At 54.1% G+C, this 27,437-nt stretch overlaps 2 pseudogenes; both read right to left on the minus strand.

Moving 5' to 3' along the window:
• Positions 1-27,437, minus strand: part of LOC135305609 (zinc finger protein 850-like) — a 398,104-nt pseudogene that overhangs the window by 132,574 nt on the left and 238,093 nt on the right.
• Positions 14,259-14,816, minus strand: LOC135305695 (olfactory receptor 14J1-like; annotated as a pseudogene).

Here is a 27,437-nt window from a genome sequence, read left to right on the forward strand (position 1 = left end):
GGGATCGGATGGGATCCATCCTAGGGGGATGAGGGAGCTGGTGGATGAGCTCCCCAAACTGCTCTCCATCATTTACCATCAGTCCTGGATCAGCAGGGAGGTCCCAGAGGAGTGGAGGTGCCAATGTGAGCCCATCCCCAAGAAGGGCTGGAAGGAGGATCTGAGGAACTCCAGGCCTGTCAGCCTGACCTCAGTGCCAGGCAAGGCTATGGAAGAGATCACCTTGAGTGCCATCACAGGATGGCAGAGGGATCAGAGCTGGCCAGAGTGGATTTGAATATCTGCATAGATGATCTGCATGAGGGGATTGAGTCCAGCACCAGCAAATTTTCAGATGTCACCAAGCTGGGTTCAAGTGCAGATCTGCTGGAGGGCAGGAGGGCTCTGCACAGGGCCCTGGACAGGCTGGATCCAGGGCCCAAATCCAACAAGGTGAGGTTGAACAAGTCCCAGTGCCAGGTCCTGCACTTTGGCCACAACAACCCGTGCAGCTCTACAGGCTGGGGACAGAGTGGCTGGACAGCAGCCAGGCAGAAAGGGACCTGCAGGGACTGATGGACAGCAGGCTGGACATGAGGCAGCAGTGTGCCCAGGTGGCCAAGAAGGCCAATGGCTCCTGGCCTGGATCAGGAATGGTGTGGCCAGCAGGAGCAGGGTAGTGATTCTTCCCCTGTGCTCAGCACTCGTTGGGCAGCACCTCGAGTGCTGTGTCCAGTTCTGGGCCCCCAATTTAGGAAGGACATGGAGGGGCTGCAGCATGTCCAGAGAAGGGCAACAAGGCTGGTGAGGGGTCTGGAACACAAGTCCTGTGAGGAGCGCCTGAGGGAGCTGGGGCTGTTTATCCTGGAGAAGAGGAGGCCCAGGAGAGACAAGGCAGTGTCAGGACACAGTTTGGACTTGATGATCTCCAATGTCTTTTCCAGCCTTGCTGATTATGGGATTCTCTGAAACCACCCTTGCAGCAGTTGCAGGATGAGCCCTGGGCCTCCTCTTCAGAAGCTCCAGCAGCCCAGGTGCCTCAGCTTCTCCTGCCAGCCCCAAAGCCCATCCTGTCAGTCCTGCAAAGCCTCTGCAGCTCCTCCTCATTGCCCAGAACAGGGAGCCCCACAGGCAGACACAGCAGCCCAGATGTGCCCCCCTGGCCTGGGCTGCCTCTGGCAAGGGAGCAGCACCAGGCACTGCAGGAGCCTGCAGACAATTCCTGCAGCACTTGGAGGATGATCCTGCTCCCCAAGGGATGTTCCCATGGTGCCAAGTCAGGAACTGCAATGCGGAGTGGGGCCAGAGAGGAAAGGGCAAAGAGGGATGGGCTGTTTGCAGGAGAGGGAACAGCAGTGGAAAATAGGAAGAAATCTAGACCAAGGAAGAGTAAAGAACGCAAAGGTGAAGCCAAGGAAATGCTGAGTGCAGTTTGGGGGTGGCTGCCAGGCAGCCCTGGCTCTGTGGAACAGCATCTGCAGTGGCACAGGAAACTCCCAGCTGATGGGAACAAACTTTCTGGCTGACTGCAGAGGCCAGGACAAAGCTGAGTGGTTTCCCTGGTGTCCCCCAGCCCTTGCTGGCCCCAGGGGCTGATGGCATTTGTGCTGCCTCAGGTTCATGTCCCCACAGCAGCAGCATGGGGGTGCTCCTGCCTGCTCTGTGCAATGCAAACAGGGGCTCCTGAGCCAGTGCTGCCGTGGCTGTGCCTGCAAGGATGCGGCACCTCTGTGAGCTGGGGGAGAGGCCAGGGCTGCAGAGGGGGGATGTTGTTGGCAGCTCCATGAGGACGCTCTGGGACGCTGCCCTGGGCTGTGCAGCACACTGGGGATGGATCAGCCCCTGCTCTGCTGCTCCTTCCCGTCTCCCCCAGGGCCCTTGCAGAGCCCCAGCCATGCTGTTTGCCCCCAGCCTGCCCACGGCCAGCCTGGGGCTGCTCACCCTGGGGCTTTTCTGTGCTGAGCATTGGTCTGGCCGTGTTCTTGAGAGAGCCTGGGCAAGGAGCCTGGAGCCCCCAGGGCCTGGCCTGAGGCGTCAGCGCTGCCCCAGCAGTGCCCATGGCCTGTCCCTGCTGCAGCCCCGGCACTGCCACCCCCAGGACTGTGCCCAGCCCCGAGAGCACTCAGGCCCTGCAGCAACACCAGGGCCACCAGGGCAGCGGGGCAGGGCCACGGCAGCAGCACTGGCAACACCAAGTGCTGCTGCTGCTGCTGCTGGACACAGCTGCTGGGCCAGCACTGATCTGCCCCCAGCTCTGCACACAGACATTGCTGCTGCAGCTCCAGAGATGGCAAGAATAGAGGGATCTCTGGAGAAAACTCTGCTGGGAGATCCTTTAGTTCTTTTAAAGTCACTGAGAACACTGCTCCTCATTGTCACAGTCTGTGGCCACAGGGAAGGTGGAGAGAAACAAAGTCAGAAATGGCAGAAACAATCATCTAGCTTTAGGGAGAATATTAAAAAAAAAAAAAAAAAAGACAGGGAAATCAAAGAACCAAACCAACAGAACTATCAAAAATTAATTTTGTTACAAGTGATTTGCAGAAATTGGCAATCAGTTTAATGCTTCCTAAGATGTCCAGTCATCAGTCTCCACACTGCAGCCTTGAGCTCCTGGTTCCTCAGGCTGTAGATGAGGGGATTCAGGGCTGGAGGCACCACCGAATACAGAACTGACACCAACAGATCCAGGGATGGGCCGGAAATGGAGGAGGGTTTCAGGCAGGCAGATACTGCAGTGCTGAGAAATGCATTTCTCCTGCATTTTTCCTTTTCAGATTCTTTCAGTCATCTCCTTAGAGGTGCAGATTGTTCTGGTGCTTTTCATGAACTGATTGTACTCTTGATTTAGATGGAGATTTTAGAATTGATTTCAGATGTAGAAGAATCTGAAGTGAGCACAGAAACAAACTCCCTCTGTCAGCCCATTTTCATCTTCTAGATCACTTTCAAGATGTCCTTGGGGGTGTTGGAATGATGATCACACAGCTCTCCACTTCTGGCTGCAGGCTCTGCAGATTGTTTCTCTGCATTCAGTCAGGCTTGCATTCCCTAAGAGTTCTTGGTAGCCTGTCATGTTTTCTTAGGGTAGAACAGTAACAATGAAAACCTTACCAATGGCACAACTGCCCAGCCCACAAGGAAAAGAAAAGAACAAGCTGTCAAATTCTTCAAATATTTTTCCTGCTTTGCTGCAAGTGTTGTGCTGCACACACAGTGTGGAAAGCTGCAGTTGGTGGCACACCTTGTGACAGAAGCTGCACCTCGTTCTCCAGGAAAGGTCCTTGGAAAAAGCAAACAGGACTGAGGAGAGGGTTCTAGAAAAACTGAAAGAGCTTTTAAGAAATTAAATGAAAATTGAAACAATTCAAGACGTTTTTCTCGATTTATTGTTATGCTCCCCTTTTCCATCTTGCACTAGTTGTCCATCCCATTAATTCCAAACAGATCTCACTTCTAAGATCCATGAGTTGGCAAGTTTTAGACATTTTAAGGTGCCATGACCTACACACAGTTTGGCTTCCCCTGTTTTTCTTGGAAAGCAATGCTGGAGAGGTAAGTGCAGTGTTTGTGTCAGGTACAAATTCTGCATTCAGGGAATGCGCTCTGAGAGTGTTTGACCCTCAGCAGGGACAATGCACAGCAGCGACCGAGGGGATTCCTGAGCCACTGTGCAGGAGTCCAGACTCTGGCTCTTGGCTGAACTCGGCAAAGTTCCCGTGTTTGGACAGGCTCAGAGGCTGCCCTCGGGGAACGTGGGGCTCGAGGCGGGGGCGAGCGGGCAACGGACAAACGGACACGGGGACAAACGGCCCCGGAGCTTCAGTTGCAGCAGCAGCGGCAGCAGCAGCAGCAGCAGCAGCAGCAGCAGCAGCAGCGACAGCGAGAGAATAAACTTCAGATTCCCTTCTCCTCTCCCTCTCCCTCTCCCGCTGTCCCGTACCTCTCCCGGTCTCCCCTCCTCTCCCCGCCTCCCTCTCCCCGTGCCGGGCCGGGCCATGCCCCCGGCCCGCCCCCGGCCCCGGGCGGGGCTGCCCCGTGCCCGCCCCCGGCCGTCCCGCCGCCTCCTGGCCTCAGCCCTGCTCTGGCCGTGCTGGCGGTGGCGCTGCTGGGCGGGGATCAGTGCCTGGGGCTGGGGTGGTATTGCCGGCTTTTGGCTCCGCCTGGCCCGAGCCCGGCCCCGGCCCCGGCCCCGGCCCCGGCCCCGGCCCCGGCTCCTCCCGGCCCCCGCGGAGGACACACGCGGCCCCGCCGCTCCCGCCGCCTCCGCTGCGGCTTGCCCGGCCCGAGCTCCGCCGCTCGGCAGCGCGGCCCCCGGCCCCGAGCCGCCGCTGTCCCGTTGCAGGGAGCGAACGCCGGGGGATGGCCGGGCCGGGGCGGGTGAGGGGCGCTCGGGGGCCGTTGCTGGCCCCGGGCCGAGCGCTGACAGCCGCGTCCCGCCCGCAGGGAAGGCGCAGCAGCGCCTGAAGGAGCGGTACCGGCTGGGCTCGCTGCTGGGCCGGGGCGGATTTGGCAACGTCTTCGCAGCAACGCGGCTCTCGGACGGCGCCCCGGTGAGCGGCGGGGCCGGCGGCGGGCGCAGGAGGAGGGGGTGGAGGAGGAGGAGCAGGGGGGAGGAGGAGGGCAGATGATGGCACTGGGCAGGGTGGACAGCGAGCTGAGCCCTGTTCTGCACTTGGCTTGCAGGTAGCCATCAAAAGGGTGCCACAGAACCGCGTCCATCACTGGGGTGAGCTGGTGAGTGAGCGAGGTGCTGTGCTGGGCAGGGATGAGCCGAGGCCGTCCCTCGAGGGAGAGCGGGCATGGGGCCAGAGCAGGGTGCAGAGCATCCCGGGCTGGCTGAGGGCTTCCTGAACCCCGGCACGGCATCAGGCCCACTGACAGCATCGTGCTCCTCCCGCAGCCCGACGGCACCAGCGCACCCCTGGAGATTGTCCTGCTGGACAAGGTGTCCAGTGGCTTCTCCGGTGTGGTCCAGCTGCTGGAGTGGGTTGAACTCCCCAACGACATCTTGATGGTGCTGGAGCGGCCAGAGCAGTCTCAGGACCTGCACCATTTCATTCGGGCACGGGGCTTCCTGTCCGAGGGGGTGGCGCGGCAGCTGTTCCGGCAGGTGCTGGAGGCCGTGCGGCACTGCACCAGCTGCGGGGTCCTGCACCGCGACATCAAACCAGAGAACATCCTGGTTGACCTGGCCACCGGGCAGGCCAAATTGATTGACTTTGGCTGTGGCACCTACCTGCAAGACACAGCCTACACTCACTTTGCAGGTGAGCCTACACAGGGCTGTGCTCCCGCTCCTGGCATCTCATGGCCCAAGATCTCACAGCCCAAGCTGGGTGTGGCAGCAGGGATTCTCCCTTTTGCTGCCACTCATGGGACTGAATCTGCAGCTGAGTTGCTTTAGAGCAGGGCTGGGTGGGGAGCCATCTTCCAGCCCTGCTGGCAGGTTTTGCCCACCACTGTGCCCAGGATTGGAGCTGGGCTGGGGCAGCCAGCCTGACAAAAACAGCCGTGGGTGGGGGTAGCAGAGAGGGAGGTTGGAACCTGTGTCCCAGCCGGTTTGTGTGCAGGCAAGAGGAAGGGCTTGGACTGCTCCACTTGCCCTGTTTGTCTTGCCTTTATAATATGTTTGGGGCAGTGCAGGCAGGGAGAATCAGGGCATGGTTTTTCCCCAGCACGCAGTGGGTATTTCCTTTGCATGTCATGGTCAGGCCTAGCCAGGGCTTCCACTGTCCCCTTCCCACACCAGTGGCTTCTTTTGCAATGCAAAGTTTGTTCACCAGTCCCAGATGCTGGTGAGAGGACAGTGGTCACCCTGTGTGCCACTGATGCAGCCCCCAACCGCCCAGGGATGCTGGGGCCAGGCTGTGGGAGCAGCAGCATCCCCCTGATGAACTCCATCTGTATTCCACAGGAACACCATCATACAGCCCCCCGGAATGGACCCGCTTTGGCTGGTACCATGGCGAGCCAGCTACCATCTGGTCCCTGGGCATCCTGCTGCACGAGATGGTCTGTGGAAAGATGCCTTTCAGGAGGGGCTGGAACTTCAGCTGGGGCCAGCTCTCACTGCCACAACGGCTCTCTCCAGGTGAATCCTCTTCTCTGGGCACGGGGGGAATACCAGTGCTGGGAGACAGCAGCGGGCTCGGGAGCATCCCACTCTGGCAGCTGCTGAGGAGGTGGCACATGTCCTGCTCTCCCCCAAAACCAAGAATTGATGGGAAAGTTCAGGCCCAGCTCTGAGCGCATCCAGCATGGCCTGGGCATGGGAATAGTGGGGCATAGCAGACAGGAGCCTTCTCCAGCTGACGGGCAGTTTCTGGTTTCTCTCCCCAGAGTGCCAAAATCTGATTGGGTGGTGTTTATCCATGCACCCCTTGGCCAGACCCTCATTAGAAGAGGTGTTCTGTCATCCTTGGATGCAGGATATTCATCTGCCCTAGAAGAAGGGAGAGAGCCACAGGCACACTGTGCTGCAGGGCCCTGGTAAGTTACAGCTGCACACATGCCTTGGCAATGAGAAGCAAAGAAAGCCAGCCCGTGTCACTGCACCAGGGTCATGGGATGGGAACATGCAGCCCTTGTGCTGGAGCTGAGCTGCTCTGCCCAGCCCTGGTGGCTGCCATCCAAGCAGGTTTTGCTTGTCCTGGTTCCCTGACAGCTGGGGCCCTGGGCAGAGCCCTGACAGCCTGGTCTCACACCAGGGAAGGAGAAGGAGCCCCCAGAGTAGCTGTACTGGGGGAGGCTGCTGCTGCAGGAGACAGCGAGGATGACATGAAGGATGACATGAAGGATGACAACCTCTTCCTCAACCTGGCCACCAGCAGTTGAAGGTGATGCACTTTGATTGTGGCACCTTCTTCAAAGCCAAACTCCACAGGGAATTTGCAGATGAGTCCACACCTGGGGAAATGCTCCCAGATTTGGGCATTGCCCAGCCTGGCTGGGAAGCAAAGGTTCCCCCCTTTGCGGGGGCAGATGCAGCTGATCCTTCAGTCGGCTGCCCAGCTGCTTTTGGCAGGGCTGGGGGCATGGGCTGGGGTGGGTACGAAATGGGAGTGGGCTCCTGGTCCTGCCAACAGCCCCCAGCACCCACCGTGCCCCAGGCTGGGGCTGGGGCAGCCAGCCCAACACAAACAAACCCCCATGGTGGGAGCAGAGGTGGGACTCCAGAACCTGTGCACAGGTGCTTTGCTGTGCAGGCAAGGAAGGGCTTGGGCTGCTCCACTGCCCTTGTTTGCTTGGGGATCACGGTTATTGTGGGGGACAGTGCAGGGGGAAGGGAGAAAACCTGGGCGTTGCTCACACATGGCTGGGTTTTTCCCTGGCATGCAGGGCTTGGGCCTTCCTCAATCCCCTCACAGACATATGATTTTTCCCTTTGTTCTTTTTTTCCCTTTTAGTCTGTAATCTATTTTCAACAATTTGTTGCTTGTTTTTCTAGAGGCAGCATTCTGGTTGGTCCAGTCTGGATCAGGAAGTTCTTGGGAGCAGCTGCGGCGTGGATGGGCCGTGCCCTTGGAGCAGGCTGAGGACATCGTCTGGGACCAGCTTTTCTTCCAGCCATGGATGGCATGAGGTGGGTCCCCGTGTGCTTGGCAGGGTGGGATCAGAGCTTTTGGGAGATGGCAGCGAGCACAGGAGCATCCTGCTCTGGGCAGCTGCTGAGCAGGTGGATGTGCCATGGCTGGCTGCAGGCTGGGCACATGTCCTGCCCTCCTGCCCTGCTCCCAAAGGCAGCACTGATGGGCAGCTCTGGGCACAGCTCTGGGCATGGCCAGCATGGGCACCACGGGCAGCTGGGACAAGGGACAGGAGCCTTCAGCTGACGGGCAGTTTCTGCTTTCTCTCCTTGCAGCCGGGCTCTGCGGATGCTGAGGCTGCTCTGGGCTCTGCCAGGGCTCTGCTGGAGCTCAGCACCGGGCCGGAATCAGCCAAAGAAGAAATGGTGTCACCTGCAGCACAGACTTGCTTGAGCATTTTGGCAACACAGCTCAAGTTTGCAGAGTGTTCACCTCCAAGGGAAAACATGACACCTCCCAAAAATTAAACTTGTTCAATACCTTCTGAAATGAAATCAGTCTGGGAGGACTCCAAATCACATTTTTCGCTTGGTCAAGATGTAGCTCAGCCCTTCTCTGAACAGTTCTCTCCCCCACCTGCCTTTTACTTCTCAAATGCTCCCTTTTTTCCCCAGTGAATTCCTAGCCCGTTGCTGTCTCCATCACTCTGTTGCCTTCCTTGTTGCCCCTGACCACAAGGAGGGCTGAGCCCCAGGTTTAGGAACTCATGCTGTCACTGGCTGAGGAGCAGCAATGTTTCAGAGGTCCAGTGGCATTTTAGTGTCATTCAGAGCCACTCTCCAGCCCTCAGCTCTCCTCACTGCTGAGTTCCCACTCCCTTTTCTTCATCCTTGCAGCAGGATGAGCTCTGTGAATCCCTTTGAGCCTCCCCACTCTTCCCAGCCCACGCAGGCACCTCAGTGAGGCTGAAGCTGAAGCTTCTCTGTCTCCTCTGGCACTCCAGTCCAGTCCCCTGTGTGGGGAGCCCCAGCCCCAGAGCACAGCACACAGCAGTGCAGTCCGGGCTGGAGCAGCTGCCCTGCAGCCCTGGCTTGGCTGTTTGTGGCAGCTGAATGCTCCCTGTTTCCAGCTGTCCCTGCAGGATGGCCCCAGGGCAGAGCCCAGCCGGGCTCCCACTGCAGCCCCTGGAGCTTGGGGTAGACAGTGCTCCCAGAGCTGAGGTTCATGGGGAGCACCCGGAGCTGTGCCTCGCACTCAGTGCTGGCAAGTGTTGTGTTCTCATCTCCTGCAGCCTGAGGGGAAAACAACCTGTGCTGCCAGGCCAGCACTGCCCCTCTGGGCAGGGAGAAGGCTGAAAGGCTGTCCCATTCCAGAGGAGCTGGTACTGAGCCCTGGCAAGGCCTGGCAGGGCTGGAGCCGGGTCTGGCCTGCTGTCCAGAACTCGCTGCCCACCAACTGCCCCCACCCACCACGCTCCATCCTCCAGAGACAGAAGGGTCTGTGTGTGCCAGGGGCTCTTGGATGTCTCTGTATCCATGGACAGAAGGGTCTGTGTATGCCAGGGGCTCTTGGATGTCTCTGTATCCATGGAGAGAAGGGTCTGTGTGTGCCAGGGGCTCTTGGATGTCTCTGTATCCAGGGACAGAAGGGTCTGTGTGTGCCAGGGGCTCTTGGATGTCTCTGTATCCATGGACAGAAGGGTCTGTGTGTGCCCGGGTTTCCATAACGTCTGTACCCATGGGTATGGGATGAACACGGACAGTGAAAGTGTCAGTCACGTTGCTTGCACACTCCTTCCTTTTTGTACAAGACACATCCATGCACACCCCCACATATTGGTATATTAATAGGATAGGAGTGGATAGAGACTTCGCACAGAGCTCTAACTTTGGCATAACTCGCCCTTTAGCCAGAGACCAGGGGATTTTTTCCCCAGCTCTGTGTGAGAAGGCGTCCAAGACCTGAAGGAGCAGCATTCAGAAGCAGTTTCAGGATTTCTAGGCAGGAAGTGGAGCTCACAACCATCCATATAACTTTCCATATTCATTGGGATGGGCTGCTGCTTCTCTAGGAATTTGGCCCAACGCAGACATGAGACTTGGAAAAATCCCAGCTCTCTGTGGGTTTGTGCAAAAGGGGGAGCAGCACAAACACTTTGTGCCTGCCTGGGGGACACAAGGTCCAAGGAGCTTTGGTGGTAGAGGTGACCTGGGCTGGTGGCAGGTGAAGTTCCATTCCATGACATCTCAGAGTGGCACAGGACAAAGATCCAAGTACCCTCAACCCCACTGATGAAGTGCTTGGAGTGCTGCACATCCTCTAGGAAAAGCTGCTGTCACACAATCCATTGGGATTTATAACTTTCATTTGCAACACTTTAAATCCAAATTCCAAACTGCAATATTTTTACACTCAAGACACAGTCATACACAATCCATCTTTCAATTTCCTATTGATTTAACCACAATTTAAAATAACTTAATATTGCAAACAAAACCCAGAATCTTTTAAAAAAGTGATGTTGATGTCAGTAAGATAGATCCATGCCAAAGTAACTGAGTTCTCTTTTTAAAAATACCAGTTACCTCTTAATCCAAAGTTAGAGAAGATTTTCACTACACGTTTGTTTTTTGTTTTTATATTTCATATTTTTTCTTTTTTCCTTTTTTTTAACAGAAAAATCACCCTAAAAATGAATGTACAGCAAAAAGAGTAACATTTCTGATAAACAATGAAAATGTCGGCTCCTCCTCTGTTTACTTTTCTCTGGATACCCTGAAGAAAAAAATCTAGCAGATATGAGCAGAGGTGTGAAGTGTTTCCTTTGGACTGTGCTGGAGTTCAGCACTGCTGACATCCTGATCCAGTCAAGAGCTGCAGAATTCTTTTGCACTTTTTGAACTCTGTGTTTGTAGGCACAGCACCTGCAGTGCTGATGCAGCAATGCACATGAATAACTCTGTTATTCCCTCTCAGAATTCAGGCTCTGCCCCAGCACAAGGTGCTGCAGCCCTTTGCTCCTGGTTCCCATGTGGAGCAGCTCCATTCCTGCTGGCTGAGCTGCTCAGGCAGAGCCCGGCAGCTCCTGGCCCTGCAGGGCTGAGGCTTTTCCCCATTGGTGGGCACAGACTGATGGAGCAGCACTGCTGAACATGGGGGCACACCCAGACGGACCAGGAGCAGCTGCCTTTGGCCACCTGAGGCTCCAAGGCCCAAACTCTGAGCAGCCAGGGCTGGCAGAGACTCGCAGGCTCCCTGGTGGCTGTGCTGCCCCACTTGTGCCCGGCCCAGCTTTGCTTGGGGCAGAGGGAGAACAAGGGGCAGCTCCCTCCCAGCCCAGCCCAGGGACCCCTCCAGCCCTGGGGCTTGGGGCACTGTCAGCACCTGCTGCTCCATCCACCGCTCCTGCTGGCCCTGACAGCAACACCCAAACTGGGGCTGATCCCGAGGGAGCAGCAGCGGGGCCTGGATCTGATCCCTGACTCTGGGCCAGGGCTGGACAAATGACCCCACAGCAGCAGCAGCAGCAGCAGCAGCACATGGAGCTGACTTTCAGCACAGCCCCTGCCACTCTTCCCTCCCGTGTGCAGCGGTGTCACAGCAGCCTGAGGCACCTGGGAGCCCCCAGTGCCAGCAGGGACTTGAGATGGTAGCCCTGGGCTCCTGGAGATTGTGCAAGGAACAGAGCTGGGGACTCCCTGTCCATGGGGAGCTTCCAGATGGAAAAGGCTGCTGTGCCCAGGCAGCTCCAAGGCCACAGCAAGGAGGGTCTCGACCACTGGATCTGTGCCAGTCCCACAGTCCTGGGCAGCAGCCACTGAGCCCTGGGGGAACAGAGGGCACAGCAAGAGGGACAAAACCAGGCAAGGTCAGAGACTGGAGAGAGTCAAGACATGAGAGCAGGAACAGCTGCTCCATTGCACTCTTGGAGAAAGCTCCTGGCTGGTTCAAAGCACTGAAATGCATGAAGGGCAAAGAGGAGGCCACAGCCAACAATGCTCCTGTTTCCACACCCTCTCCTCTCTCTGTCCCAGAAGGAATTGCATGGACTGTATTCATCTCTCTGAGTCACCTCGTTCAGCATGAGCAGCTTAGCACCAGGAGCTGAAGGAGCTGCAGCCATAGGCCATAGGAGTTGAGCAAGAGGGAACTTTTGGAGCAAAGTAATGCTGCTCAAATAGACCTAGCTGAATGCAGTGGATATAATAATGGAATCACAGCATCCTTTCTGTTGGTAAAGACCTCTGAGCTCACCCAGTCGAGCTGGTCACACAGCAGTGCCAAGCCCAGCACTAAACCACGTCCCTGAAGTGCCAAGGCCTGGACAACAGCCCTGAGTGAGGCCTGAACAGCAGGCCCTGAGCCAAAGGTGGCCTCTGGATGAACCTTCCAACCAAAGGTTATCTTTGTATCTGCTCACTGATGAAATATGCATGGTCATTAGCACTGTGATAGATGTAGCCACTCATTAGTGACACAGGTATTGATCCTTTTGTATTTGCAAGCCAGACAAGGCCATGAAATCTGACATCTGGCCTTGTTTGGGGCTGAAGGATCAAAGTCAGCTCCCTTGGTTCCTCCTGGGGCCCTGGCCAGGCTTTGGGAGGGACCCAAGAGGAGGATGAAACCAGATGTTCCCACACTAGAAGTGCTGTCAGTTTGTTCATTCAGCACGGTCAGAGCTGGGCCCTCTCACAGCGAGGTTGGAGCCTCACCTGTGGCTGGAGGCAGCTGCAGGAATTCCCAGTGTCCAGGAGTGGCTCTGCAGCCCTTGGCTGGGACAGCTTCCCCCAGCTGCTGTGTGGATCTGGGGGATGGTGAAGCGTGAGGGGAACTGGTGCTGGATCTTTCTTAATCACTGCAGGCAATCTTTGGTGCTGATGATTGGGTGCATTGCTGAGCTGCTCCTTTTGTGATTCTTTGCAGTTTGCATTACAATAAATCACACAATTCCTGAACTTGGTGTCTGTGTCTTTGGTTCTGACCCTGCCCACCAGCAAAACAGACACTGCAGGCCCACAGAACCAAAGGTGCCTTGTGACACTGCAGGCCTCCTGTGACCAAGGGGACCAGAGTGACACTTTGGGCCTCATGGAACCATGGAGATCATTCTGACACTGCAGGGCCCACTGTTTTCTTCTCCCTTCCCCAGCCTAGCCCTGTCTGGCCCTGCAGCAGGAACTGCAGGCACTGGAGGTCAGGGACAGCCACTCTGGGTCTGGAATGCTCAGCAGATGCTCAGCTCGGGCAGCTCCTGCAGCCCCAGGGCCAGCCCCGCTGCCCAGCCCAGCAGCAGAGTTGGCCCCGGGGCTCCTCAGGCAGCTCCTGCTGGCCCAGGGACAGGCCAGCCTCTTGCCAGGGCTCCTCTGCACATCCACGGGCCCCTGCTCTGCTCCTGGCCCATGCCAGCTGCCCCCAGAGCCTTTCCCAGGGGAACACGTCTGTGCTGGCCCCAGCAGCCATTGCTGCAGCCCCTGCCCTGCTGCCCAGAGCCCCGAGCTGGGGCTGCTGCTCTGCAGAGCACGGGGGCTGTGCTGCCCGGGGCCCTGGGCTGCATCTGCTGGGCTCTGCTGCTCAGCCTGGCACACAGAGGCAGCTGATGGTGCTCCCTGCACTCACCCCCTCCCACACAGGCTCTGCGGGGCATGGAGGGGGCTCAGAGGTGCCTGCCTTGTGCCGGGACTGCCAGAGGGGCTTGGGGCTGCCCTGGATCCTCCTGGGGGAGTTCCCTGAGGGTCAGAGCAGGCAGTGCCCAGACTCCTTTCCCTGGGCCTGCTGTGTCCCTGGGCTGCAGAGCTCTCCTGGCTCACAGCAGACATTCAGTCCTTGATCTCGGGGTGAGCCCAGCCTGGCCAGGCCTGTGCCCAGTGAGCTCCACTCCCTGCTGGTCCCTGGCACACACTGTCCCTGCAGGTCCCCTGTGTTCTCCTGGCAGCTCCCAAGGCCCTCCAGACAAACCTTGCCCTGCCATCAGCCCTGGCACAAGCTGCAGAGCCCCAGGAAGGTTCAGCTCAGACCATTCAGCATCTGATGGGCACTGGCCATCAACAAGCAAAACCTGACCCAGACCTGAGTCCCCTGAAGGCCCCAGTAAGACCCTGATCTCATCCCACTGAGCCCTGGGAGAACAAGGAACACAAGGAGCCTCTTTGAGAGTCCTGAGAGTGACTCTGGAGGGGAGCAAAGCCTTCCTGCCCTGCCCTCAGGAGATGCCCTTTGCTGGTGGAGCTGCTGTGCTGGAGCCCAGCTGTGTCCCAGCAGTGCCCATGGCCTGTCCCTGCCTGAGGGCACAGCACGGACACGCAGCAGGACAGTGACCAAGCTGCCAGAGCACTCCGGCCTTGCCCCCACAGCAGGGCTGGGAAGGGGAGTGTGGAGCTGGGAGGAGCAGATGTGGGGAGAGGCAAGGCCATTGTCCCTGGCCGTGCTGCTGTGCTGGGAGCCCCTTCCCTCCACCTCTGCTCACAGGCACTGCCCCTGCAGAGCCAGAGAAGGGCTGAGGAAATGCCTTGGACACACAGGTCAGGATAGCCACTTCTTTTTATTCACATGCACAAGGAACAAGCCACCTAAAAGCCTTTGTGGTAAAAAAGAGAATATCATGTAGAAATACTCAGAGTAGTACTGCAGTATCTTATAAAAACATTATAACACCAGAAAAATAATAGGAAAAATTCCCAGTGACAAAATGGACAAATAGGAAAAAAAGGCCAAGATTGTCAAGAATTACATTCTGAAGGTTCTGGAGAAGAAAAGTTTAATGTTTCTGAAAAGATACAGTCATCATTTTCCTCAGGGCATCCTTGATCTCCTGGTTCCTCAGGCTGTAGATGAGGGGGTTGAGGGCTGGAGACACCACCAAGTACAGAACAGAGACTGAGAGATCCAGGGATGGGGACGAGATGGAGGGGGGCTTCAGGTGAGCAAAGATAACAGTGCTGACAAACAGAGAGACCACAGCCAGGTGAGGGAGGCAGGTGGAAAAGGCTTTGTGCCGTCCCTGCTCAGAGGGGATCCTCAGCACAGCCCTGAAGATCTGCACATAGGAGAAAACAATGAACACAAAACAGCAAATACCAAACAGGCACTAATTGCAATGAGCCCAAGTTCCCTGAGGTAGGATTTGGAGCAGGAGAGCTTGAGGATCTGGGGGATTTCACAGAAGAACTGGCCCAGAGCATTGCCATGGCACAGGGGCAGGGAAAATGTATTGGCTGTGTGCAGCAGTGAATAGAGAAAGGCACTGGCCCAGGCAGCTGCTGCCATGTGGGCACAAGCTCTGCTGCCCAGGAGGGTCCCGTAGTGCAGGGGTTTGCAGATGGACACGTAGCGGTCGTAGCACATGATGGTCAGGAGGAAATAGTCTGCTGAGATGAAGAAAAAAAAGAAGAAGAGCTGTGCAGCACATGCTGTGTAGGAGATGGTCGTGGTGTTCCAGAGGGAATTGTGCATGGCTTTGGGGACAGTGGTGCAGATGGAGCCCAGGTCGCTGAGGGCCAGGTTGAGCAGGAAGAAGAACATGGGCGTGTGCAGGTGGTGGCCGCAGGCTACGGCGCTGATGATGAGGCCGTTGCCCAGGAGGGCAGCCAGGGAGATGCCCAGCAAGAGGCAGAAGTGCAGGAGCTGCAGCTGCCGCGTGTCTGCCAATGCCAGCAGGAGGAAGTGGCTGATGGAGCTGCTGTTGGAAATTTGCAGGGGCTGCACATGGGAACCTGTTCATGGAGAAAGGACAGTGACAAGTCAGGAGAGGCTGCTTTGAGCCAAACCTGGGCCATTCCCTGCAGACTGTTCCAGTGGTACTCGCTCACCCTTGTTCCTGCTCTGGGAAAACCTTCACCCAGGTCCCTGCCTGAGCTCCAGTTGTGCTGGCTGAGTGTGCCAGGAGCAGCCAGGCCTGTGCATGGGGGCTCTTGAGGAGCCATCCCTGCCCTGCTGCCCTGGGTTTGTGGCAATGGGGCAGAGGGACAAGGCTGGATATTCAGGATTTGTCAGGGGAATCACTCTTAATGGAGAAAGAATTGGTACCATCTGCACTCACACTTCTAAAGAATGTCAGGAGTTGTTTTTTGGAATTGTTTTAGAACTTCATTGCTGGCTCTCTGAGGTCAGAAATCCCCAGCATTCCTTCTGCACTCAGAGTTTGCCACTGAGAGATGGGAGAGGCAAAGGATTCCCTGTGGCAGATGGAAGGTGAGGAGCTGGATGGGTTTGTTCCCAACTGCCCTGGCTTTGCACCTTTGGCTGCAATGAGAGCACAGTCACACTCCTGAGTCACCCTGGCATAAACCAAAGCCTGCCCAGAGCAGAGGGATCCCTGAATGTCTCACCCTCTCTAAAGGGCTCTGGGCAAGGTCTCAGCACTCCCTTGTGCCAAGGACACTCACGGCTCCCTTGGCAAACCCAGCAGCATTTCCTCAGCTGTGGCAGCTCTGCCCTTCCCCATGGGACATTCAGGGAACTGCCAGAGGCTCTGGCACAGATTTGCACCCAGGAGGGCAGCTCAGAGCTTGGAAGGGCACAGCAAGGAGATCCCCAGCTGTGCCCATGATGGGATCTCAGGGAGGGGGCTCAGCTCATTCCCCTTTTCCATGGACTGCTTTGCCCACAGCCCCACAGGTCCCAGGGAAGCTTGGACACCCCATTCCCATGGACAGCCCTGCCTGGCAGGAATCCCAAGGGCAGTGCCTGACTCAGCTGCTGCAAATGCCAGAGCCTCCCTGAGAGCAGCAGATAACAGTGACAATATCAGGGCAGGGCAGAAACAATAGAAGATGTTGTGGTGCTGTGCCTGAGAGGGCAGGGCTGAGACAGGCGGGCACTCAGGACAGTGCTCCCTGTGCCCAGCTGTGCCCGGCACTTCCCACACACCAACAGTGCCCTCCTGCCCCAGCACTGCTCTCTTCAGCCCCCTCTCCTTGCCTGAGCATCTCCCTGGGCCTGGACATTCCCTCCTGAGAGGAGCCTTGTCCCTGCCAGCGCTCACAGAGCCCATCCCACCCTGTGTGCCCTGGCCCCGGCCCTACAGAGACCTGCCTGTGTGCCGGGCCCTGGCTGGGGCAGGCTGTGTGTGCAGGTGGGCAAGGGCAGCTCAGGAGAGCCCTGCTGGGCCCTGCAGAGGTGATGCTGCTGCTGTCCAGGGCTGAGGGCCCTTTGGGAGGCTCCCAGCAGAGAGACTGACCAGCCAAAGTTACAGTTCTGGAGTCTCTGTAAATGTTCAAACATTACTTTCATGATTCTGTGTGTCTCTTTCAACTCAGAATGTTTTGTGATTCTGGGATTACAGTTCCTGTTCTGCTTCTCTCATCCGTCTGTTGTCTCTAATAAAAAAAGAATAAAACTCTTGCAAAGGTGTTAGAACAGTAAAGTAAAAAGAAAAGACATTTATTGGAAGATTCCAGGTGTCCAAGTGGGAATTGGGCACAACTGATTTCAACAATTCATTAAGGTGGATTAATTAGGATATTTAACAGAAACATCCAATAGGAGATTCTGTTTCCCCAGTTACACATAGCTGCTCAACTCATAGGAGTAGGTCCAAGGGCTTCTTTGCCATCACTTTTTGTTGTGACTGCTCACATTCTGGTCAAAAAACAAAATGTTCTTCTACTAGGGCCTCTTCCTGATAATAAGACTATACAGTATCAGGAATGTATTTATACATTCATCCTATTGTTCTAAATTCAAGGAGAAAGGTAAGGAAATGTACTAGAGATAATTATGGATTATAGTTAAAGAAGTATGTAATAATTGTTTAATTGACTTAATAAAGAGTTCAATAGAGTGATGTAAGGATTATAATTTTAAAACTATATAATAGTAATTTTCAGAGCTATGAATATATGAAAATGTATCAAAATAAAAAATCTTTTTGTCCTTACCCCAACTTTCCCATCCTTCTCCAAGCAGGAAAAGGAAAGCTCCTGATCTTTCCAGCAATGCCAGGCTTACCTTCCTTGGGCAGTGTCCCCCGGAGCTGTGCCCAGGCTGCTCTGGAGCTGGGAGCAGCCCTGCCCCACCCAGCCCTCTCAGCAGCAGCACCTGCCCTGCTCAGGGTGGCTCCTTCCCCCCACAGCTTCTCCCCAGCGCTGGGATCAGCTCCCCCGGCCAGCTGAGAGCTGTCCCTGGCAGGCAGCAGAGTCCCTGCCCCAGCACAGTGCCCTGGGCTGCAGGAGCCTGCTCTGCAGGACAGCCCTGGGCACCCCTGGCTGCTCTGCACAAGAGACAATCAGAGAATTTACTCACAGGGTCCGTAGGCATTGGGATGTTCCAGCTTGAGGAGATCACTCCAGGAGCTGCAGCTGCATTGTCCTGCAGCCAGAGGTTCCTGTGCCAAGGGCTGGCAGTGATTCTGCCCCAGGCACTTCTCAGCACCTTCCCAGCCCTGACTGATTGAAGCTCTCTGTGCCTCTGGGCTGTGCCCTGGCTGGCTGCAAGCAGTGCCCCAGCCCTGCTGGGCTGGCAGAAGAGCTGCTCATCAAGAGAAATGTGCTTTTGAAGCTCTGCTTGCTTACCAGGAGCTGCCTCTGTGCCAGGAGCCCAGCCCAGCTCAGCAGCACAGACACAGCACAAGGACTTTAATGACCCTCTGGGGCTTTGTGCTCAGGCCCTGAACATCAGTCCCTGAGAGGCAGCTGAAGAAACCTCTCCAGAACTCCAAGTCACAATCCAACTCCAAAGTTTCTTGGACTTTTAATGGGTCCCACTGAGGTACACGACTCAGAAAGTGTCCACAGGTCCCAGGCAGAGCAGAGAACTGGAGGCAGTGATGACAGGTGGGGATAAAGAGAAGCCAAGTCTTGGTGGCCTGGGGCACAGCAGCAGGGTCTGTGCCAGCAAGGGCTGGGAGGAGACACCTTGTCCTGAGGCCCTGGGGCCTCCTGGCACAGCCCCAGCCAGGCTGGGCACTGTCAGCCCCTTGTCCTGCCCTCAGCATCCCCCCCTAGCCCACATCCCAGTGGCCTCAGGGATCTGCTGGAAGGAGTCCCTGGGGAGCCTTGCTCAGCAATGGCCCTGGGGGCTCCTGAATGTCCCAGGGACTGCAGGTTTTTCAAAGGACTTTGGGTTTGGCTTTTGCCTTGGACTCTCTGAGAGTTTTGTGCAATCATGGGCTCCAATTATCTGCTGTAATTAGTCCCTGGAGAGGCTTTGTCAGTAACAACACTCAGTGGGGGTCATTAATACTTCAAGGTACTTCAGTTATTTGTAGGTACTTGGTGTTTCCCTTTTGATACAGACTCTGTGAGAGCTTTGTGCAATCATGGCCCCAATTATCTGCTTTAATGAGTCCCTTGAGAGCTTTGTACTGACACTCAGTGGGGCTCATTAATACTTTGAGGTACTCAAGGTTTTTAAATTACTTTGGATTTTCCTTTTCACACTGAGTCTTTGAGAAGTTTTTGTGCCATCCTTGCTCCCAATTCTCTCCTCCAAGGAGTCCATGAGGAGCCTGTGTTGGGATGGAACTCAGTGGGACCCATTCATGCCTTGACACACTTTGGGGTTTTCTTCTGACTTGGACTCCTGGACAGGTTTGTACAATCTCCTCTCAGGTCCTGAGGTTCCAGGGCTCAGCTCCAAATGCACCATGGGGCTTGTTAGCATCAAGCAAGTCCTGCCAAACCATGGCTCTGCCTTGATGTACCTCTGCTCTAGTGCAGTTCATTAGGAGGGTTTACTTTTTCAGTTATGGAGAAATATTTCAAAGAGCTTCTAGCAAGTATGTATTCCTATTTTAAAGGGTGTCTTTTATTGCTGTTCTTATTACACAAGAGGTGATTGCAGCATTCAGTGACTGATACTGATCCAGCAGGGACTCTCCTAAGGAACTCTGGCCTGCTCAGAGAAGCTGTGCCATGAGGTCTGATGCAGCATGGACAACCTTGCTCCACATTCCCCATGCCCATTTTGTCTCTCCTCACTCACCTGGGACCTGCTTTGCTCAGAGAACTGGCTGTACACAGCCAAAGAGGGTACAGTTTCTTTTATATTTTGAACCAATCTAAAACTCCTGAGTTTCCCCATTGAAAACAGACATCCTCCTCAAGTGTGTGCCAAGCCCAAGCTGCCACCAAGGAGGTTCCCCTTCCCTAAGGCAGAACCCTGCAAGGAATGTTTTAGACACACAGGAAGTTCTGCAATAAACACAAATCCAGAGTTTGCTCAGGGCAGAATTAGACCAACTCCTGACGGACAGGCCAGCTTTGAACTCCTTGCAGCTGAAAGCTCCGAGTTGGGAGGTGTGGGAGGGACCCAGGAGTGAGGGAAGGGAAATGCAGAGCACCCAGCAAGTGCTTCTGTGCAGACAGGCTGTGGGGAAGGGCACTGCAGAGCTGCCCTGGGCCAGCTGGGAGGGTGGATCATCATCCCAGTCTGCACTGGGCCATTACAAGACACTGTTGGATGGACACTGCACCGACCCCAGCGCGCCAGCCCCTTGCTCAGGGCTGCTGTCACTGCCCAGAGCCAGAGGGGATCCCTGGCTGGGGGCTTGTGCCATGGCCACCTGCCCTGTGCCGCGCTGGCCGCTCAGGCACCAGGAACCAGCAGCAAAGGGCACTGCCAGGGCCAAAGGCCAGGTCAGCCAGACAGAAAGGGGCAGTGCTGGCACTGTTTCCATGGCAGCCCTCACTGGGGGTGACACCTGGGTCACCTGTCCTGGCAGCTGCCATGGAAAGCCCTGGCAGGGACTGAGGGCACAGACACTGGCACTGAGACACTGCTGGGCCGGGTGCTGAGCACAGGGCTGAGCACACAGAGATGGTTTTGTTCTTGCTGAGCTGCAACAGAGCCAAGGCCTGTCCTGCCCCTCCTCCAGCCACCCTGGGCAGGGGCTGGGGCTGTGGGGAGCTTGGCAGGGGACACAGCCAGGACAGGTGACCCCAACTGACCCCGGGGATACCCCAGACCACAGGACATCATCCTCAGTGTATGAAGTGTGGGGAACAAGGAGGAAGGGGGGAATGTTGAAGTGAGGGGTTTTGCCTTCCCAGGTAACTCTTAGGCAAGAGGGGGCCCTATTTCACCACTGGGCAGGGTCAGTACCAAAGACAGAGACACCAACTTAAGGAATCCTGTAATTTATATAATTCACAGCTGCAAAGAATTACAAAAGGATAATCTCAGCAAAGGACATAATCGTGAGCAAAGAATTACAAAAGAAGTTCAGCAATCCAGTGCACACCAGTCATCACCAACATAGATTGCCTGTAGTGATTAAATAAAGATCCATCACCAGTTACCCTCAGACTTTACCATCACCCAGATCCACACATCAGCTGGGGCAGACAAGGACTGCAGAGCCACTCCCAGACACTGGGAATTCCTGCAGGTGCCTCCACCTTTGCAGGCAACCAGGCTCCAAGCCCGCTGTGAAAGGACACAGCTTTTACACTGACAAACAAACAAGCTGACATCACTGCTAGTGTGGGAACATCTGGTTTCCTTCTCCTGATTGGTTTCTCCCAAAGCCTGGCCAGGGCTCAAGGAGGAATCAAGGGAGTTGACTTTGATCCTTCACTCCCAAACAAGGCCAGATGGGGCCTTGTCTGGTTTCTGAATACAGAAATAGAAATCCATGTCTTATCAAGGAACACATCCACTGATCATGTTGTTAATAATGCTTTGTTAGGGAGTGGATACAAATATAACATTTGGTTGGAAGGTTCATCTAGAGATGAACTCTGCCTCCGGGCCTATTCAGGCCTTGATCCCAGCCTGTTCAGGCCTTGCTACTTGGATGGGCCCTGAGAGCTACAATGAACTACAACCTTCATAACCATTCTTTCAATAACACAGTTTAGATTTAGGTATTAGGCATAAACGCATCTCCCCTTGTGCTTCAATTAAGTGCTGTTACATTTCATTACTCAGAGCTATTCACATTCTTTTTCAAACATGCCTAAAGAGTTGCTACTATTCTCTCTTCTTTATCAAATGCCTCTCTTTTCTTGAGACTCTTTTAAGACAAGTCTCAATATTCCACTTCCCATCACAAAGTGTCACAACAACTCGAACATAGAATGTTAGAGTGCACACCAAGTGCACACACTGCAATGATGACAGACACTGCCACAAATGCATTTCACAGCAGCCTCCTTTGGTAGCCATGAAGCCAATCCCACCAAGAAGAATTTTCTTCTTTCTGCCACTCTTCTCCTGCTCTTTCTGTCAAGGTGATTGCTGACTGTTGGCCTTCAAACCCATCACTGACAGCAGTGCAACATTCCTGTCCCATGACAGCCCAGGCTCCTCCTTGGCCAGCAAGCAGATAATCCAAGGCCATGCGGTTCTGTGGAGTCCCCATTTGTGTTTGTTGGAGCCCATAGGATGTGCTATTGGACATTTTAACAGCATTATGTGCTACTTCTTCTAATAATTCATCCAGTGTACTCCACAGGACGGGGCAGCACACATGCAGCACAGGACGAACCAGAATCTTTTGCTTTCTGAAACCCAAGGCACTCCTTGGGAGGAAAATGTTCTCTGGGCTCCAGGTCTTCCTTGTGGTTGTTGCTGAAGGACCCTAAATGGTGGTGCTGCAGCCAGGAGTGGGGTAACACTGACACCGACCAGCTCCAGCAGCCCAAGCTCTACTGACATTGGGAGTGATGGTAAAGCACAGAAATCCCCTCACACTGTGGCCTCTGTAACTAGAACAGGCTTCGGTTCTCCTGAAGGGAAATCTTAGTGAGTCCCGTCAAACGGACCATTGTATTCCTGTGTTTTCTTGAACTGTCCCTTCACTGACAGTTATGAGTCAGAGCCCATGGACTGAGTTCTGGCCAGCCCACAGGGTGGGCCCTCCAAGGGAACCCCATTCCTCCCAGCTTCAGCTGAGAACAAACACAGAAATTAGTGACATGGAGTAATTTGGCTACCCTGATCTTGAAATTTTCAGAACTAATCATTAAATTTTGATGACTAATCCCTTGGTGAAACACTGGTGGTGTTTGTGGCAAACAAAGATTCTGGCTGATTATCAAGGTACAACCTCCAGACATCAATAGTACTTTAGTGACACTGTTCTTCATTCTTTTTTCTCAATCTCATTTGCTCATTTGAGTTAGGAACAATAATTCTGTTGTCCATGGAGCTGGAGCCTTTTTAACTCCAGAATAACGCCCCCAAGTCCTTTGCTGTTCAGCTTTACCATGTTGTCTGTGGGTAACAAGGCTTGGTGGGGCCCTTTCCCCTTTGGCTGGAAGGGGGCCGGGTCCCAGTCCCTGAGGGCACCCAGAATCCTGGATGGAATTTGTGTGCAAGTCCCTCGGTGTCACAGCAGCCTTCACAGGGAGCCCCTTGGATCAGAGCATTTTCCAAAGGGGCCATTGGGGCAAACAGGGAGATTTGGTCTGGCAGGATGTGTAAAACAGTATCCTGTAATATCTCCTTGTTCTCACACAGAACACTTGGCTGCAGGGACATATTCCCATTGTTCCTGCCCAGGTTTCAGGATTCAGTGTTGTCTTTCCCCAGAGCTGTTCCTTCAGCTGCCTCAGGAGGGCCTTTTGGCCTCCAGGCCCACACTCCGGCTCCATTATTAGGACTGCTGCATCCAAACCCTTTATCTCCACAAATGGTAATGACTGGAGGTGGATCTCCTTTTTTCACAATCGTGCTTAAAATTGCAATATCAATAATTGTGCTACCCTGTCATGGGGTTGAATAACCCAATCTTATTGACAATTGTTTAACAGAATTATTGTAATTTCTCCTTTATATTCAGCATCAATTCCTCCTTTCCTCCTGCCATGACATGAACATTTTGCAAGACCAAGCTCCAAGCAAGCAGTTACCAAACCAAAGTGTCCTGGAGGAATCTGAATTCCTGTCTCACTATTGATAGCTTTCATTTGCTTTGGATTTATCCTAATTAATTCCAATGCATGAAGGTCCAGTCCTGCAGCCTCTGGGCTGGCCCTGCCAGGGGCCATCACACCCAGAACAATCTCCCAGGCAGTCCAAGCCTCACTGCCCATGGTTGTAGGTGCAAATTGGGTGCAGCTGTGCACAGCCAGGGGTTTCCATTTCCCCAGTGGGCCATTGTTAAGGGCATGGAGCACATCTGGGAGATGGGTTCTCCATGGGGACAGGTTCCCATCTCCTCATGTTTTCAACTGCTCTTTTAACAACCCCTTCACCCATTCCACCAATCCTGCAGCTTGAGGATAGTCTGGTACATGAAAAACCCTGCAGTCTTAATCATGGTATTTTTCACAGTAACAGACAAAGCACTCTGCATCACAGTATCAGCAAACACTGTAACAATAGCCAATTTCATCCCCTCCTTCTTTTTTCATTGTATACAATCTCACAAAGTTTACCTCTGACATTAGGGTCCTGGCCAATCTTTTTCTGTAGAGTGTTTAATGTTACATCCCTGAGCAGCCAAAGCTGCCAAATTAGTATTGTCAGCACTATTTCACATTATTACTATTTTATACGTAGATATAGATATTGATATACATACAGCTAGAGAGGTATAGACCTTTATATAAAGTATATATATCAATATCTATATTAAGGTCTTACTGTACTATAAATATATATAGTTATTTATGATATTAATATTTCACTTGCACAAATGTATTGGAGCTCAAGATTAAAACCTTCTTCTGTTGCTCCATGTGGGAGAATTCCAACAATAATTCTTCCTTCTAAAAGTGCTGTTTTCAATGTATTGTTAACAAATTAATCTTTGTCTGCCCAAACCCACAAGTTCTTTCCCTTTTCTGTATGCAATTTTTGGATGCATTTTAAGACATCCAGGGGTTCAGCTTCTTTTAACCAACTGCCCCACTGCTCACACAGTGCTGCGACCTCAGCCCACCCCAGAGCCAGCCAACTCCAGGGAAGGGCTTCCCATCTGGGAATTTCTGATGGCACTGACTCCTCACATTTACATTTAACAAGAGACATTTTGCTGTGATCTGGCCCGACTGTGCCAGTTTTGTTTAACCAGTGGGCAGGGTCAGCACCAAAGACACAGACTCCCAACTGAAGGAATAGGTGTCATTTACTGCAGCTCAAAGCAGCAAAGAATCACAAAAGGAGCAGCTCAGCAATGCACCCAGTCATCACCACCAAAGATTGCCTGCAGTGATTAAGAAAGGTCCAGCATCATTTACCCTCAGACTTCACCATCCCTCAGATCCACACAGCAGCTGGGGGAAGCTGTCCCAGCCAAGGGCTGCAGAGCCACTCCTGGACACTGGGAATTCCTGCAGGTGCCTCCAGCCACAGGTGAGGCTCCAACCTCGCTGTGAGAGGGCCCAGCTCTGACAGTGCTGAATGAACAAACTGACAGCACTTCTAGTGTGGGAACATCTGCTTTCATCCTCCTCTTGGGTTCCTCCCAAAGCCTGGCCAGGGCCTCAGGAGGAACCAAGGGAGCTGACTTTGATCCTTCAGCCCCAAACAAGGCCAGATGTCAGATTTCATGGCCCTGTCTGGCTTCTAAATACAAAAAGATCAATACATGTTTCACTAATGAGTGGCTACATCTATCACAGTGCTAATGACCATGCATATTTCATCAGTGAGCAGATACAAAGATAACCTTTGGTTGGAAGGTTCATCCAGAGGCCACCTTTGGCTCAGGGCCTGCTGTTCAGGCGTCACTCAGGGCTGTTGTCCAGACCTTGGCACTTCAGGGACAGGATTTAGTGCTGGGCTTGGCACTGCTGGGTGAACAGCTGGACTGGATGAGCTCAGAGGTCTTTTCCAACAGAAAGGATGCTGTGATTCCAGGATTCCATCTGCTGAATTCAGTTAGGTCCAGGTTAGCAGCACACATTTGCTCAGAAAATCTCTTGCTCAGCTCCTGTGGCCTGAGGCTTCAGCACCATCAGCTCCTGGTGCTAAGCTGCTCATGCTGAACGAGACGACTCGGAGAGAAGAACACAGTCCATCCAATTCCATCTGGGATACGGGGAGGGAAGGCTGTGAAAACAGGAGCATGGTTTGCTGTGGCCTCCTCTTTGCCCTTCACGCCTTTCAGCACTTTGAACCAGCCAGGAGTTTTCTCCAAGAGTGCAATGGAGCAGCTGTTCCTCTCCCAGGTCTGGCTCTCTCCAGTCTCTGACCTTGCCTGCTTTTGTCCCTCTTGCTGTGCCCTCTCTTCCCCCAGGGCTCGGTGGCTGCTGCCCAGGACTGTGGGACTGGCACAGATCCAGTGGTTGAGACCCTCCTTGCTGTGGCCTTGGAGCTGCCTGGGCACAGCAGCCTTTTCCATCTGGAAGCTCCCCATGGACAGGGAGTCCCCAGCTCTGTTCCTTGCACAACCTCCAGGAGCCCAGGGCTGCCATCTCAAGTCCCTGCTGGCACTGGGGGCTCCCAGGTGCCTCAGGCTGGTGTGACACCGCTGCACACAGGAGGGAAGAGTGGCAGGGGCTGTGCTGAAAGTCAGCTCCATGTGCTGCTGCTGCTGCTGCTGTGGGGTCATTTGTCCAGGCCTGCCCCAGAGTCAGGGATCAGATCCAGGCCCTGCTGCTGCTCCCTTGGGATCAGCCCCAGTTTGGGTGTTGCTGTCAGGGCCAGCAGGAGCGGTGGCTGGAGCAGCAGGTGCTGACAGTGCCCCAAGCCCCGGGGCTGGAGGGGTCCCTGGGCTGGGCTGGGAGGGAGCTGCCCCTTGTTCTCCCTCTGCCCCAGGCAAAGCTGGGCCGGGCACAAGTGGGGCAGCACAGCCAACAGGGAGCCTGCGAGTCTCTTCCAGCCCTGGCTGCTCAGAGTTTGGCCTTGGAGCCTCAGGTGGCCAAAGGCAGCTGCTCCTGGTCCCTCTGGGTGCCCCCGTGTTCAGCAGTGCTGCTCCATCAGTCTGTGCCCAGCAATGGGGAAAAGCCTCAGCCCTGCAGGGCCAGGAGCTGCCGGGTTCTGCCTGAGCAGCTCAGCCAGCAGGAAGGGAGCTGCTCCACATGGGAACCAGGAGCAAAGGGCTGCAGCACCTCGTGCTGGGGCAGAGCCCGAATTCTGAGAGGGAATAACAGAGTTATTCGTGTGCATTTGTGCGTCAGCACTGCAGGTGCTGTGCCTGCAAACACAGGGTTCGAGATCTGTAAAAGATTCTGCAGCTCTTGACTGGATCAGCATGTCAGCAGTGCTGGACTCCAGCACAGTCCAAATGAAACACTTCAGACCTCTGCTCATATCTGCTAGATTTTTTTCTTCAGGGTATCCAGAGAAAAGTAAACAGAGGAGGAGCCGACATTTTCATTGTTTATCAGAAATGTATCTCATTTTGCTGTACATTCCTTTTGTAGGACGAGTTCTCTGTTAAAAACACTGGACAAAAAAGAAAAGAAAAAAACATGAAAGATAAAAACAAAAAACAAATGTGTAGTGAAAATCTTCTCTAACTTTGGATTAAGAGGTAACTGATCTTTTTAAAAAGAGAACTCAGTTACTCTGTAAATGTTCTGATGGCATGGATCCATATTACTGACCTCAGCATCACGTTTTTAAAAGATTCAGGGTTTTGTTTGCAATATTATGTTATTTTAAATTGTGATTGAATCAATAGGAAATTGAAAGATTTATTATGCATTTATGCATTACTGTGTCTTGAATGTAAAAATATTGCAGTTTGAAATTTGGATTTAAAGTGTTGCAAATGAAAGTTATAAATCCCAATAGATTGTCTGACAGCAGCTTTTCCTAGAGGATGTGCAGCACTCTAAGCACTTCATCAGTGGGGTTGGGGGTACTTGGATATTTGTCCTGTGCCACTCTGAGATGTCATAGAATGGAACTTCACCTGCCACCAGCGCAGGTCACCCTCTGCCACCAAAGCTCCTTGGACCTTGTGTCCCCAGGCAGGCACAAAGTGTTTATGCTGCTCCCCCTTTTGCACAAACCCACAGAGAGCTGGGATTTTTCCAAGTCTCATGTCTGCATTGGGCCATATTCCTAAAGAAGCAGCAGCCCATCCTGATG

Source organism: Passer domesticus, chromosome 8 (assembly GCF_036417665.1).
Source record: "Passer domesticus isolate bPasDom1 chromosome 8, bPasDom1.hap1, whole genome shotgun sequence".
Taxonomy (NCBI): Eukaryota; Metazoa; Chordata; class Aves; order Passeriformes; family Passeridae; genus Passer; species Passer domesticus.